We start from the raw sequence: 14,127 nt of genomic DNA, 5'->3' as shown, positions 1-14,127 counted from the left end.
GAAAATAACATGTTAGAAATTCAGATCTACACAAAGGAAATAAGAACATCAGAGAAGGAACAAAGGAAGTTAAAATAAATCTTTACATTTTCTTAGTCTTAATTTGTCTAAAAGATAAATATTTAAAGTAGTAATAGTAACAATATATTGGGTGATTATAGCATATTGATTAGTGAAATGAATGACAGCAATATATAAGGAACAAGAAGAATAAATTGTGAATCTTCTGTTATAAGGTAAGCACAATACAGATGAAGCTGTAAAGTGTCATTCAAAATTAGTTATCTAATTAATTTAGATTAGTTAAAAGTATATATATTGCAAACTCTGTGACAACTACTCAAAATATTAAAAGTAATACAATATTTATGCTATGAGAAGAAATTAGAATCATCAAAAAAGCTCAATTAAACCAGAGAAGCCAAAAAATGTGGAGAAACAAAGCAACAACAAATGAAATGAATAAAAAATAATTACAAAACATTTTAGACATTATTTCAGTGAGATCAATAATCGCTTCAAATGTGAGTGGTTTAAAAACACCAATTAACAGAGATTGTCAGAGTGGATAAAACGCAAGACTTGACTTTATGTTGACTACAGGAAACCCATTTTAATATAAATGGTGTTTTTTTCTTTTTACTTAGGTAAAATAAAAGGAAGAAAGGAAAATACACCATGCTATCACCAGTCAAAAGAAAGTTGGTATGGCTATATTAAATATGGACGAAGAATACTTAGGAACAAGGAAACTAATTAGGGATAAATGTGGCATTATATAATGATAAAGGGGTCAACCCCCCCCCCAAATATAATGATCTTAAATTTGTATACGCATAACAAAAGATCATAAATATGTGAGATGAAAACTGATAGAACTGCAAAGAGAAATTGGAAAATTCACCACCATAGTTAGAGACTTCAACACCTCTTTTTGAATAGTTGATTGGTCAAGCATATAGAAACTTATAAGAAGACAACTGGCCTAAGCAGCGCTATTAATCAGCTTGATTTAATTGATATTTATAGACAACTTCATCTAACAACAGAAGAATAAAATTTTTCTCAAGTGTACATGGAACATTCACCAAGTTACACCACATTTTGTGAACACACCTTAACAAGTTGAAAAATAGATATAATACAAAATCTGTTCTCAGATCAAAGTGGAGTTAAATTGGCAGACAAAAACAGAGAGATAGCTGGAAAAAATGCCAAAATATTTGGAGAGTAAATAAAGCATTTTTAAATAACACCTGATTTAAAGAAGTCCCAAGGGAGATTTTAAAACATGTTGAACTAATTGAAAATGATTATAAATTATCAAAAGTTAAGTAATGTAGCAAAAGCAGTAGTTAGAGGAAAATATATAACTTTAAATACAAATATTAGAAAAGAAAGATCTAAAATCAGTAATCTAATTTTCTGCCTTAAGAAATGAGAGAAAGAAGAGCAATTTCTTCTGAAGTAAATAGAAGAAATCATAAACATTAGAACAGAATTGATGAAATTGAGGACAGAAAAGTTATAAAGAAAATCAATGAACTATAAACTGATTCCTTGTGAAGATAATACTAATATACCTCTAGCTAGCTCAACCAAGAAGAAAGAAAGATGACACAATTACCAATACCAGTAGTGAAAGAGATATCATCACTACTAATCTCATTCACATCAAAAGGATAGTAAGTGAATGTTAGGAATAACTCTTTGATCACAAATTTGATAAGTTAGATGACATGAAAATATTCCTTGAAAGACATTTACTACCCAAACTCACTGTGCTGGTTTGAAATTGTTATGTACACCAGAAAAGCCATACTCTTTTAATCTATTCTTGCGGGGGCAGACCTAATGTGGGTAGGATCTTTTGATTAGGTTATTTCCATGGAGATGACCCACCCAATTAAGGTGAATCCCAAACCTTTTAGTGGAGTCCTCTATAAAAAGAATAAAAGGCAGAAAACAGAGAGCACTCAGAGCTGACACAGAGATCAGAGAGATGAAATCAAGACACAGACATTTGGAGATGCAGAAAGAACATGCCCTGGGGGGAGCCAGAAAGACCCAGAGAAGCAGAGAGAGCTGTTTGAAACCAGAAACTGGGAGGCAAGCCCAGCAGACATCACCATGTGCCTTTCCATGTGACAGAGACACCCAGACACCATTGGCCTTTCTTCAGAGTCAAGAGATATCTTTCTCTGGATTCCTCAGTTCAGACTTTTTATGACCTTAGAGCTATATAAATTTGTATCTTAATAAATTTCTTTGTAAAAGACAATCCAATTCTGGTGTATTGCATTCTGGCAGCTTTAGCAAACTGAAACACCAAGGAGAAATTGGTAATCTTAATAGGCTTTGTCTAGTAAAGAAATTGAATCAATAATTAGTAACCTTAAAAAGAAAAAAGAAGAACACTGGATCCAATTTGTTTAAAGAACAAAATTCTCAGCAATAAGAAACAACTCCATTTCAAAAAAGGCAAAAAATGTGAATAGATAGCTCACCAAAGAAGATATACAGGAGGCAAATAAGCATAGAAGAAGACATTCAACATCGTTTGTCGTCAGGGAATTTAATTAAGACAATGAAAGACCACTGCACATCCATTAAAAACATATATATTGATATTGATTCTATCAAATGCTGGTGAGGATGCAGAGCCACAGAAGCTGATTCTTTACTGGTTGGAATGCAAATATAATCTCTTCAGAAAATAGTTTGAGTTTCTAACAAAGCTACCCATAATCAGCCCATACCATCCAGTAATTATTCTCCTAGGTATTTACTCAACTGATGTGAAAACTTATTTCTCCACAAATACCTATGTGCAAACATTTACAATGGATTTATGCATAACAGCCAAAACCTGAAATCAATATGTGAATGGATAAAGAAACTGTGATACATCCATATATGGACTGTTATTCAGTGATTAAAAAGAAATGAACTATCAAGTCACAAGAAGACATGGATGGATCTTAAATACATATTCTCATATGAAAGAAGCCAGTTTGAAAGGCTACCCTTTTGTATGATACCAATTAAATGACATACTGGAAAATGCGAAAACTATAGAAATGGTAAAATGCTCAGTGCTTCTCAGAGGTAGTTGGATTTGAGGGGGTTGAATAGTTTCAGTACAGTGGATATTTTAAGGAGGTGAGTGAAACTATTCTCTATGATACTGTAATGATGGATTTTATGAACCTATAGAAATTTACATCACAAATAGGGAAACTTAAAATATGTAAATTAAAAAATGTTATCTAGGAAATTGAGGGATCCCAGGATGGAATGGATAATATGATAAAATAATATAACTGTATTAGAAATATATGTAGCAACCTCACTGAAAGGGGTTAGGGAAAACAGATGCTGACAAATACCTTTGGAAATAAGGGTCTGTAAGACTAAAGGCAAAAGAACGTGTACCTAATTACCTTACTGTAATTGATAAGGTTGTTTCTTGTGGAGGTATGGACTAACAATCTGATACTGCTGTACATTTAAACTGAAATTGAACAATTAAGTAAATGGATGGTGCAGAGTGGTAGTCAGATTTCTTATTGTTAGAGAGGGAGTTTATGGATAAACAAGGAGAGATGTGTACCATGACCCATATGGTGATGGATTAGAATTGGAGATGTCTGTATGTATTTATGTTTACTTTGATATAGATAAGATGGTTACATGTTGAAATATTTACAGCTGTGTGTATATATAGGTTAGTATACACACATCTATTTCCTTGCTCTTCAGGCTGAGAAGCAATGACACCACAGTAACAATGAGCTCATTTAGCACCCAGGTCTTGGTTTCCAATGTCATTATTCAATACAAGGAACTAGGCTTCTTGGAGAAATGGCTGATTCTAGGGCTGGGGCAGCAAATAAACAAGATGAGCCTGGAGCATATTACAATGTCAGAAAGCAAAGAAGTGCTAAATAAACAAAATTGAAGCTAAACAATACAAAAATAAACAACCCACAATGATTATGTCAAGAGAAACAGAAGTCAACTGAAAAAATTCCAAAGGCCTAAGTTGGAACACACTAGCAGTATTGAATTATAAGCCAGTGTATAAAATAAATAGCCATGAGTCCATACTGGTAAATAAGAGATTGAAAAAGTAAATAAATAGGGTTGAAGAGACAATAATTGCAGAATAATTCCAAATAGCCTACGCATATACTCTGCCTTCAATGAGGTAGAGCATGACTCTCTACTCCTAAGTGTTTCCTAATCATAGAGGCTTTCTTCGAAAGAGCACAGCATGGAAAGGGAGAAAAAGAGAAACTTAACAGTGGAGAAAGCTGACAAACACTGGTTCAGTCAGGCAATCAAGGTCAACATGAAAAGTGTTGCCATTTTGATAGCATGTACCCTTGATATGATGTGATGAAAACTGTACTGCACATCTGTGGTCTCTCACCCTAGAACTTATAACCCCAGTTTAATCATGAGGAAAAAAAATGAGATAAATCCTGATAGAGGGACCCTTTACAAAATATCTGACAATTAACTGTAAAAGTCATCAAATCAAGAAAAGTCTGAAGGTCTGTCAAAAGCAAAAGGCACCTGAAGAGACATGATATCCATATATAATATAATGTCCTGGATAGATTCTGGAACAGATAAAGGACATTAGGGAAAAATTAAGGCAATTTGAATAAAGTAAGGACTTCAGTTAGTAATAGTGTCTCAATATTAGCTCATTAATTGTAACAAATGCACCATATTTATGTAGGATGTTAACAATAGGGGAAACTGGGGGTGGCATACATGGGAACACTCTATACTCTTTGTAGTTTTTATGTAAACCTAAATTAATTCTAACAAAAGAGCAGATAGAAATACACAGCACCCCAGTCTTGCTGAGTAATTAATTTGTGTTTCTGAGAGATTACCCTTATTGTTTTTTAGAAAGTGAAGTGCTCAATTTCTTTCATTCCCTTTCTTTTCTGTTTTAAGCCTCCTCTTGAGAACTTATTGGGAACTTGTAATACACCTTTCTTTGGAAAGTGTGCAAACCAATGCTCCATCCTTCATGATTGAGAATGAGAAACTCATCAGGTAAAAGCCATAGTGGATCTTATAAGGAGGCTCAAAAGCTTTCATTCTTCTCAGATATATCACTTCTCAGGTCATCCCAGGGAGTCACAAACATGTGTGTTCATTTCTTGGAGCCTTGGAAAATAGACTTCTGCCTTCCCTCCTTCAGATACGATATTTCAGTAATTAGTAATCAACTACTACTCTGCCCTTGAGACAAGTTCAATTCCTTTCCCATGATGTTTTTCTCACTAAAGCTGCACTGACAGGCAAGTGAGTCATGTCTTTCCCAAGCCTGCCAGAAGCCACACACTAAACAAAGGGAAGAAAAGAGAGAAAATGAAACCATACGCACTGGATAATAGAGAATTAGATAATTATCCCTAGCTGAAAGCACACTTTGGAATTTGCATTCAAAATGAGAAGATTTGGCAAAAAGAGTGCTGATGTCAGGCAATGGGTAATTTTATTTCAGAGAAGTAACTCAGCAGGGAGGATTTAGTCATCGTGTGACTGATCTTAGTTCTAGCCTCCTGATTTGTCTTCCTCCTTTTAGATTTTTCTATAAATCTAGACTCTGCTCTATCACCAGAAAGAACATTCTAAAAAGTTGTCACTTTTTTCTTCAAAAAAAAAAGAGAGAAAGAAAAACAGAAAGAAGGAAAGAAAGGGAAAGCATGGAGGAGGACATCCATTTACTCTCAGGAAAAAAAAAGATCTTCACTAATTAAGTCTCTTCTTGCATCTTCAGTCTCTTCTCACATTCCCAACAAAATGGCCTTATCTATTTCAGCAATATTGAGTTAGGTCCTGAGAATCATTGCTGCTCCACAAATCCATGCTCTGTTTTTCCCAAACTCTGTTTAAAATATGACCCTCAAACTTGGTGCTCAAAACAAACACCTTCGGGTCACTCTTGATCTCTTTCCTTTTCCTCATGGTAGTGTGTGATGACTGGTGTAGATATCCCAGGAGAAGATGGAGGAGTGAAAATGCAATCTTGGAGGATGAAAAATTGAAGGGTATAGTGGGTGAGATCAAGTGGGAAGAGACAATGGGAAATAAAAGAAGAGATTTTGAGAAGGGAGAGAAAGAAGTAAGGAAAGGAGAAGAGAGAAAAAAGGTGGGAGGGCACTTAAAAGACTCCCTTGCTACCCCAAGAAAGGTTCACATATTTTTAGTATGGCCATCAAGTTCAGTACCAAAATACCCTTTCTCCTGATCTCTTGTCACCATCTGTGACCTGTTACTATCCAGAGACATTGAATTAAACTGTCTTTTAGTATCTGTGAGCTTTGAATCTCACCTCTGCGTGTTTGCCCTTACTGCCTCTCCTCCATTTTATGCCTCCTTCACCCTTCTCAGACTGCTGATGTTTCTAAGGGCACATTGCCAGGCAAATAGTTGATATAAACACAGATTTGGATTTTGTTAATAATTTTTGTAAATAACAGATTTTGTCTAAGATTTTCCTTTCTTTTAATATCTTTGCCTGGTTTTAGCATCAGGACAATGCTGTCCTCCTAAAATGAGTTGGAAACTATATCCTCTTCAATTCCCTGAAGAGTTTTTGTAGGATTGAAATTCTTTCTTCCTTAAATGTTGGTAAAATGAAGCAGTGAATCCATCTGGGCAAGGATTTTCCTTGGTGGAAAGGCTTTTAGCTATAAATATAATTTCTTTAATAGAAATAGTGCCATTCATAGACTGATCATATTTGATTGAATGCCAGATGTTGTGAATTTACCTTTTTGAGTGCTGGATATTTTTGTATTCATATACATATATATATGTGTGTGTATATATATATATATTCTTGAATTTTGTTCTGGAATTCAGTTACTCAGAAGCAGTTTTTTTCCTTTAGGGCATGCCTTGAAATTTTGCTTTGTGGGACCAGTGAAAGTGTTCATTCTAAGTCTGTCTATTCCTTACTATTGTGGCCAGACTAGTCCAAGCATCCTGCTCAGTTTCCTGTAAGTTATGCAGTTTTCCCTTGTGGCTGATGGAAACTGGCTCTACACTGAGCCTTGTGTGAGCATCAAGCACTGTTTCTTCTACCACTTTTAGCTAATTATTTCTCTGGCCTTGGCATTTTCTACATGTGGATGGGCTGATGAGGACTCTGTTAAATACTCAAAGCATCCCTCTGCTGATCTCTGGGGTTTACTCTGGGCATTTCTTTCCCCTTTGTAACTTTTCCCTGGAAACTCTAGACACTTTAGTCTTTTTCCCTCTCCACTTATCTATGACTTCTCAACTTGTGCTCGCTTTGGATTCCTGTGCTGTGATCTGGGAACCTTGTGAAGGCTATATATTTCGACATTGTTTTAATTAATAGTAATTGGGCAGGCCACAGTGGCTTAGTGGCAGAGTTCTCACCTGCCATGCCAGAGACCCAGGTTTGATTCCTGGTGCCTACCCATGTAAAAAAAATTAATAGTAATTAATTATATTTTCTCTCTTGTTTACTGTGCTTCAAGGATCATCTTCTGAAGTCCAATGTCTGAAAAGCTGTTGTTTTGAATATGCTTTCTAATTTATTGTTGTTGTTGTTTTAGACAGGAAGGTAAATCCAATTTCTGTTACTAAATCTTGGCCTGAGGTAGAAGTCTCACTTCCTTCTACTGGTGATTCTCTGGAAAGATTGTTGAGTATGCTATTAGCTCCATTTCCCCTAATTCTCTTCTAGGTTTCAACAAATCCAAAGTTCACCCTGGTGCTCCCCTCTCTATAGAATGCATTGTTCTTCTTTATCACTCATTCCCCAAATGTTTCTTCTTATGCGATCCTTTAGCTCTCTATAATGTAGTGTATTGTAATTTTAACCCTGTTTTATACTTACTTTTGAGTGTCCATCATCTCCATGAACTACCAGCTCCTTAAGGACACAGACTGTGTCTTATTCGTCTTTGGAACTTCTCTTCCATTCACTAACACAGAGTTAATTTTTCATAAATATTTCGAATGGATGATGGACTAAAAGGAACAGAAGACATGCATCTTATGAAATACTGGCTGTCAGTCATTGGCTAGTGTCAGAAAGGACATTTTAGAGTGAGGGTGACTCGGTTGGGATGCTTCAAGAAGCAGACGCCAAGTAAGGATAGACATGAAAAAGATTTTGGTACAAAATATCTGTGAAAGATAAAGGGCAGGGGTCAAGATACAGCTGGGACACAGGCAGGGGGGAGACAAGGGTAGGAAGAGCTTTAGAACAAAAGCAGTTCTGAAGAAGTCTTGGTCAAGCTGACAGGAATCCCCAAGCAACTGTTGCCCATTAAAGGAGTCCTGCTTCAGATAGGAATGGCCTATTGTATACAGAAGTGACACCACTGTATTCAGGGATTGGCTGGGAGCAGCCCAGGATGGGTGGGGCTGCAGCACTGTATCATGCAGATCCAAAGATTCTGCAGCTGCAGGCTGCAGGAAACTGTGCCCCGCACAGCAGGTTCCCTAGAAGGAATATCTGAGTGGTGCAAATCTATGGACACAATACATGGGTAAGAGGTAGGAAGAGGAGGCTGTTGGTGATTTAAAAGTCCTGCAGTCCAGTCCTATGACTCCCTGTGAAACAGTGCTGAAAGCAGCTAGGGCTGATGTTCTGCAGGCTTTGATGGGCAATCAAGAGCTTTAAGCACACAACTCCTTTGAGCTGGTCTATAGCTTGATCCTGCCCAGATTCCAGTCTTCTCCCTTAATCTTGATGAGCCATGGAAAGGAGTCTCACTGCTTACCCAAGAATTACTTTATGAGTCTCCTGCTTTAAGTGCCGGCAGATGTAATTTGTTGCCTTTATTATCTTGTAAAGATCTTAATCTCCCAACCACAGCCAGCAATTGCTCCTATGATTGATTTTGCTTCACTCCTTGACATGTTGAAGAGCTTGCAGAATCTCAGTGCCAGGTTTGCCAAGACTCTTGCATTCTTCATCTGTCATGCAGAAAGTGACGGAGATAAAACTTTACAAGCAACACCTTGTCACACTTCAGCCAACAGGCATCCACACTGAGTCATGGGGTAAAAGGTGGGAGAAGAGCCAGACACTACAGTGCCCTGTTTCTGAAAGATTCTGAAAAGTGTGGAATCTGCAGGACTACCACCAAGCTGCTACAAATAAATTAGCAACTTCCCCCAATACACCAAGATCTGATCTAGAAAATCTGGAAACCACAGAGTGAAATTGTAGCACAAAAACCAGGAATGAGGCCACAGGCCTCCAGGAACATTCTGAGAAGTTAGAACAGGCTGAGACTAAGGATCTGCAGTTTCAGGAAGCAGGTTTTATTAGCTCGTGCGCACGAGGGCCCAGCTGAGTCACCTCAAAAGTTTGAGCCCCAAACAAAAGGCAACCTTAGCTTTTATAGACTCTTTGACATGTTAAAGACAAGGTACACAATTGGCTGATTTAAGTTGAGAATGGCTCAGAGCTGAACTGTTGAGGAGCCCCTACCCCAGGAATGCCTTCTTTTGCCTATGTGCATCTTTACCAGTTCCTGAAGGCTAGGGGAGGGGGTTTCTATACCAGGAAATGTGCCTCATCTCACTTGCCTGCAAGGAGAGGGGGTTTGGGGATTTTTCAAAGAGAGTACAGCTAAACCAGAAAGAGGCCAAGGCCTACCTGCTACATTTCCCCCCTTTGATGCTTACCCTGACTTTTAGGGAGGGGTTATAGCATCACTTATATTTCACTTTGTTTATTTACTACAGGTGCTGGTATGTTCTGATCTGAGCTGGGCATGGGAAACAATGTAGCCATGCAGGGTTTAGGCCTCGGTGAAGTTGGGGGGTAAAGGTCTGTGTTCTCCCTCTGTTGGCCTCAAGTTTTCTCCTGATGGCCCCTTTTGGACTGTGCCTGTCTTAGGTTGTTCCTCCCCTGAGGAATCTTACCCGTCTTTGGCTAAACAGCCATCTTCCTGGGCCAAGCAGGGTGGCATGAGGTGTGCAAGTAAGGGAGCAGTAACAACCCCTAAGAGGGTCTGATCTGTCTCTTTGACAGCCTATGCCCCCTAGCCTCTATGCCCAGTACCTGCTTTGGGTTTTTTTTCACCTGCTCATGGGGCATTAGCTTTGGTTGCATGCTTTTGGGAGCCCATGTTTTTTCTTTTTCTTCAGTGAAGGCTTAGCTTATAACTTTTGGACAAGAGATAAAGTTAGCACCAGTTCCCAGGAGGCCTTCTCAGTTTTGCCATCCTAGAGTAATGAAAACAGCATTATTGAACCTGGTGAGGTGGAATTATAGTATACTGGGGCATATTTTCAACCAAGTACAAAATTATTTATTAGCAAGAAAGATGATAAAGGTTGTTTGCATGCAAAAGCTATATAATGCAAAAACAAGTTCTGGGAGGTAAATATTTTTAAGGCTAGGATGTTAATTTCTCTTAAGCAAGTTTTTTCCACACCTCATTGTGCTTTATCTGCATATCTCAGCTTCTATTGTAGTTCCAGATCTTGAAATTCTAAGTCTGCATTTCCTCATAGACTTGTGTCTGCAAGCTTGGGGTTAAACATCAAGCTTTTAACTCTTATAAACAGTGACTTATTTTTTATCCTAAAAACTTTTTTATAATATTAGTGTAGACACACACACTGAGCAGCAGCTAGGAAGAGGGGAGTTATCCAGGTAAGAGGGATTCCATCAAATTAGAGTAAAGCTGGTTTTCAGGAATAACTCCAGGAGACCCATTTCCAGGAGGGCTAAAACAGCTAAACGAAAGACAAATACAAAGAAGAAGAAAAGACAGTTAGTCCACAGACCCGGCAGGCCGGGATGTCCATGTGTTGATTTTCTAATTTTTGGCCCTGCGTAGATCAGTCAGCTTCCAGGGTGACTGAGGCAGGGCTCGGAGGTCTCCTCAGGCTTTGGCCGTGTGTTGACTAGCTGCTTCTGGTGAGCTAGAGCAGGGCAATGATGGTCACTCTGGCCTCAGCTGCGGGCTGGTCAGCTCATTTCAGCTGTGACGGAGAAGGGCACAGTGGCTCCCAGACGACGGTGCGTCTCAGGTGTTCAGGATCAGGGGTGCACTTCCAAGGTGGTCTGCAGTGGCCTTCTTGACCTGAGCGTGGTGAATTTATAGGATGCTCCTCACGGCTTTGACAGCTGTTGAAATTACTAAAACAACATGGTAAGGACCTTTCTATTAAGACTGGAGGGAGCCTCTTTTAAAAATTTTTTTTCCTCTTCAGCTTTTTACCCATACCATGTTTCCTGGTTTGACCTCAGGTAAGTTAGGGTAGATGCTAAAGAGTTTGGATACCATTTTTAATACCTCTCCTTTTAGTTTCATTTAAAACTTTTCTTAACTTTGACCATAATTTCCCCTCTACAAACCTTTGATAACTTGTTATATTCATTCAGGCATTGTCCCACATTTTTTATTCTGCAATGGCCAATTATTTCATGTTAGGACAAAATTATTGTTTTCCTCTCAGAAAAAAAAATATCCTTTATATCCTTCAAAATTAAGTCACCACTTCAAGCAAACATTTCATTATACACAGTTATTATGAAAATTAAATTTGTTAGAATAATGTTGAATACCCAAACTCTCCACTTAATGCACAACCAAAAATCCAACATATACAAATTTTTGTTGTTTGTTCATTTTGGTTTTTCCTTTCCCTGTATTTCAGTCTCCCATGTTTCCCAGCTTTGCCATTTTATGAAATATACCAGAGTTGATTGTTTTGTAGCCACAGTGTCAGCAGGGCATTGCTTATACCTTTGCACAACCAATGCCAGAAAGATAGAACTTTTTCCAGTTTGCCAATTAAACTTTTAAAAAGCAGTCTATGTGATGGGGTTGGTGCCAATTTTAATAAATTTTATAGAATTTGCATAGTTCAACACCATTCCATCAGCCCCTGCATCAGCAATTTTGACCATCTAGATAATTTATATATTTTTTCTTTTCCTGAAAAAACTTTTTTATTATCTGCTTTATTTTATATATTAACATCCTATTTATCACAGTTCTAATCACAGTGGCAGTGGCTAATGCCATATGTACTTTTTCTTTGTTAATTTTACCTTATCTTTCTTATATTTATATTGGGCTATATGGACTGTGGCCCTCTCAGCTATTGATTGATAATTAAAACAATTTCTTCAAAAACAAAATTTTGATCCTGCAGTATTCACAGTTTTTCCCGTAATTCTACCAATTCCTTTTCATAGGCTTCTCCTGTTTTATTTTATTTTCCTAATTTTTACAGGTTCTTGTGCATTTTGCTCATTCCTCTGCAAGTGAGGAGTAAAGTAAATTTTCCCATCCTGGGATTTCTTGGTTTTTTTAATTTTATTTTGAGCTTAGAGGACATTTTCCCTAAAAAAATGACATTATTTCCTAATCTATGTTAAAAGCCCATGGCTTACTGTTAATTCACTTTAAGTAAACTTTGAAGAGGGCCTACTGACATAAAAATCCCCAAATGTCTTAAAGCACCAGAAAGTATAACTCAGGGAGACAAAATATTTAAATTTAAAACAATTATGCATACAAAAAGACAAGAAAACAGCAACTTTCAATTTATCAAGTATGGTCCTAATAAAGCATCACAATATTTATAAGAACATATTCCACAGTTTCTGCATAAATTTTTAAAGCTTGTCTCATTGATCTCTATTACTATGAAGCCATGCTGAAATGTGAATCCTGCTCCCAGTGCCAATTTTGTGCATAAAAGACAATGTGATATTTGGGGCCATTTAACTTATAGGTTTGGATTTGTGAACAACACTGACTTCAGTTTCATAAAAATAGATTTTGTTAGCATAGTTACATCGCCAGGTAAGATAGCATTACCACATGCAGAGAAGTACTGGAGAATTTCAGAAGCAGCATTATAACTTTCAGTAAAAATCCATAGCAATTTTGGGGATAGCATTCAGAGTTTCCTTAGTTAAAATACATAGCAATGCACAAGATTTTGATGAGGTACTGTCCCTTTCTCATAAGATTTTTTTCTTCTTTACTCTTTTTATGATAACTTCACAGAGTAGTGGCCAAATTCTAATTAGCTTGTTTGACTAGGCCCAGTTTGGTCCTCTGGGAACTGGCTAGGGACAAAGAGGAGCTTCCTGGGACCTAGATATTTTTATTAAAGTACACCTCCTTCTGAGAGGATAGCCAGTCCTCCCAGCTAGAGTGCACATTTTAACTGTTTTGTTTGTTTTACCAAGGTTACACAATGGCAATATTAATTGTACAGAACAGATTCTTTTCATGAAGTCAATTTTAAAACCCTTACATAGATGTTTTCCTTTTATTCTGAAATGTGTAAGATTTACTTTATAAGGCAGAGTAATGATAAGCTGTAATATAAGAAAATTCCTTCTTTTTATTCTTCCTAAAGTGGTCCACTTTAATTCATAGAGTTTTTTAAGTCAGTCAGGGGTCAGCTTGATTCCCCAGTCATTAGTGAAAGCCTTTTTTTTTTAATTAGAAATCATGCATTTCAATTGTGTCTTACTAACTTCACCTCTCACATCTTCGGCACCAATGTTTAGTGGGAGGGCTTGCAGACAAACAGCAAAGCGTTTTGAATAAACTGTCACTTCCTTCAGTCTGGTGCTCCCCCATGGGGACATTGGGAATCTAAACCCCCAGCCAGCCCACCCCCCTTTCAGGGTTGCTCACCCTGAACCATAAGAGGTTTGCCACAAACTTGCAGAATCCGAACTCGCTCATGGCCTGCTGCACAGCCCAGGACTTCCTCCAATTCACACAATTACAATTCCACACACACACACATTCCAACGCTCCCCCACACACATTCCAACACTCCCCCTGCACCGCCACACACACACACACACACACACATTCCAACGCTCCCCCCCTGCACCGCCCTTTCCAGAATCGAACCTGAAGACTTCCGTTTCCCCTGGTCCTCCAACTGGAGACCGGTACTCGGGTAGTCTGGGAGGTGATCAGGCTCCCCTTCCACTCAGGCCGCCCTAGCCTTGTATGAGTGGGCTGATAACCTGACGCACTTGAGTGCTTACCAGACAGACGGGCGGTGCTCCCAGAAACAGACAGACGGGCGGTGCTCCCAGAAACAGACAGACGG

This window comes from Tamandua tetradactyla, chromosome 1 (genome assembly GCF_023851605.1).
Source record: "Tamandua tetradactyla isolate mTamTet1 chromosome 1, mTamTet1.pri, whole genome shotgun sequence".
Taxonomy (NCBI): Eukaryota; Metazoa; Chordata; class Mammalia; order Pilosa; family Myrmecophagidae; genus Tamandua; species Tamandua tetradactyla.
This window is presented reverse-complemented; position numbering follows the sequence as displayed.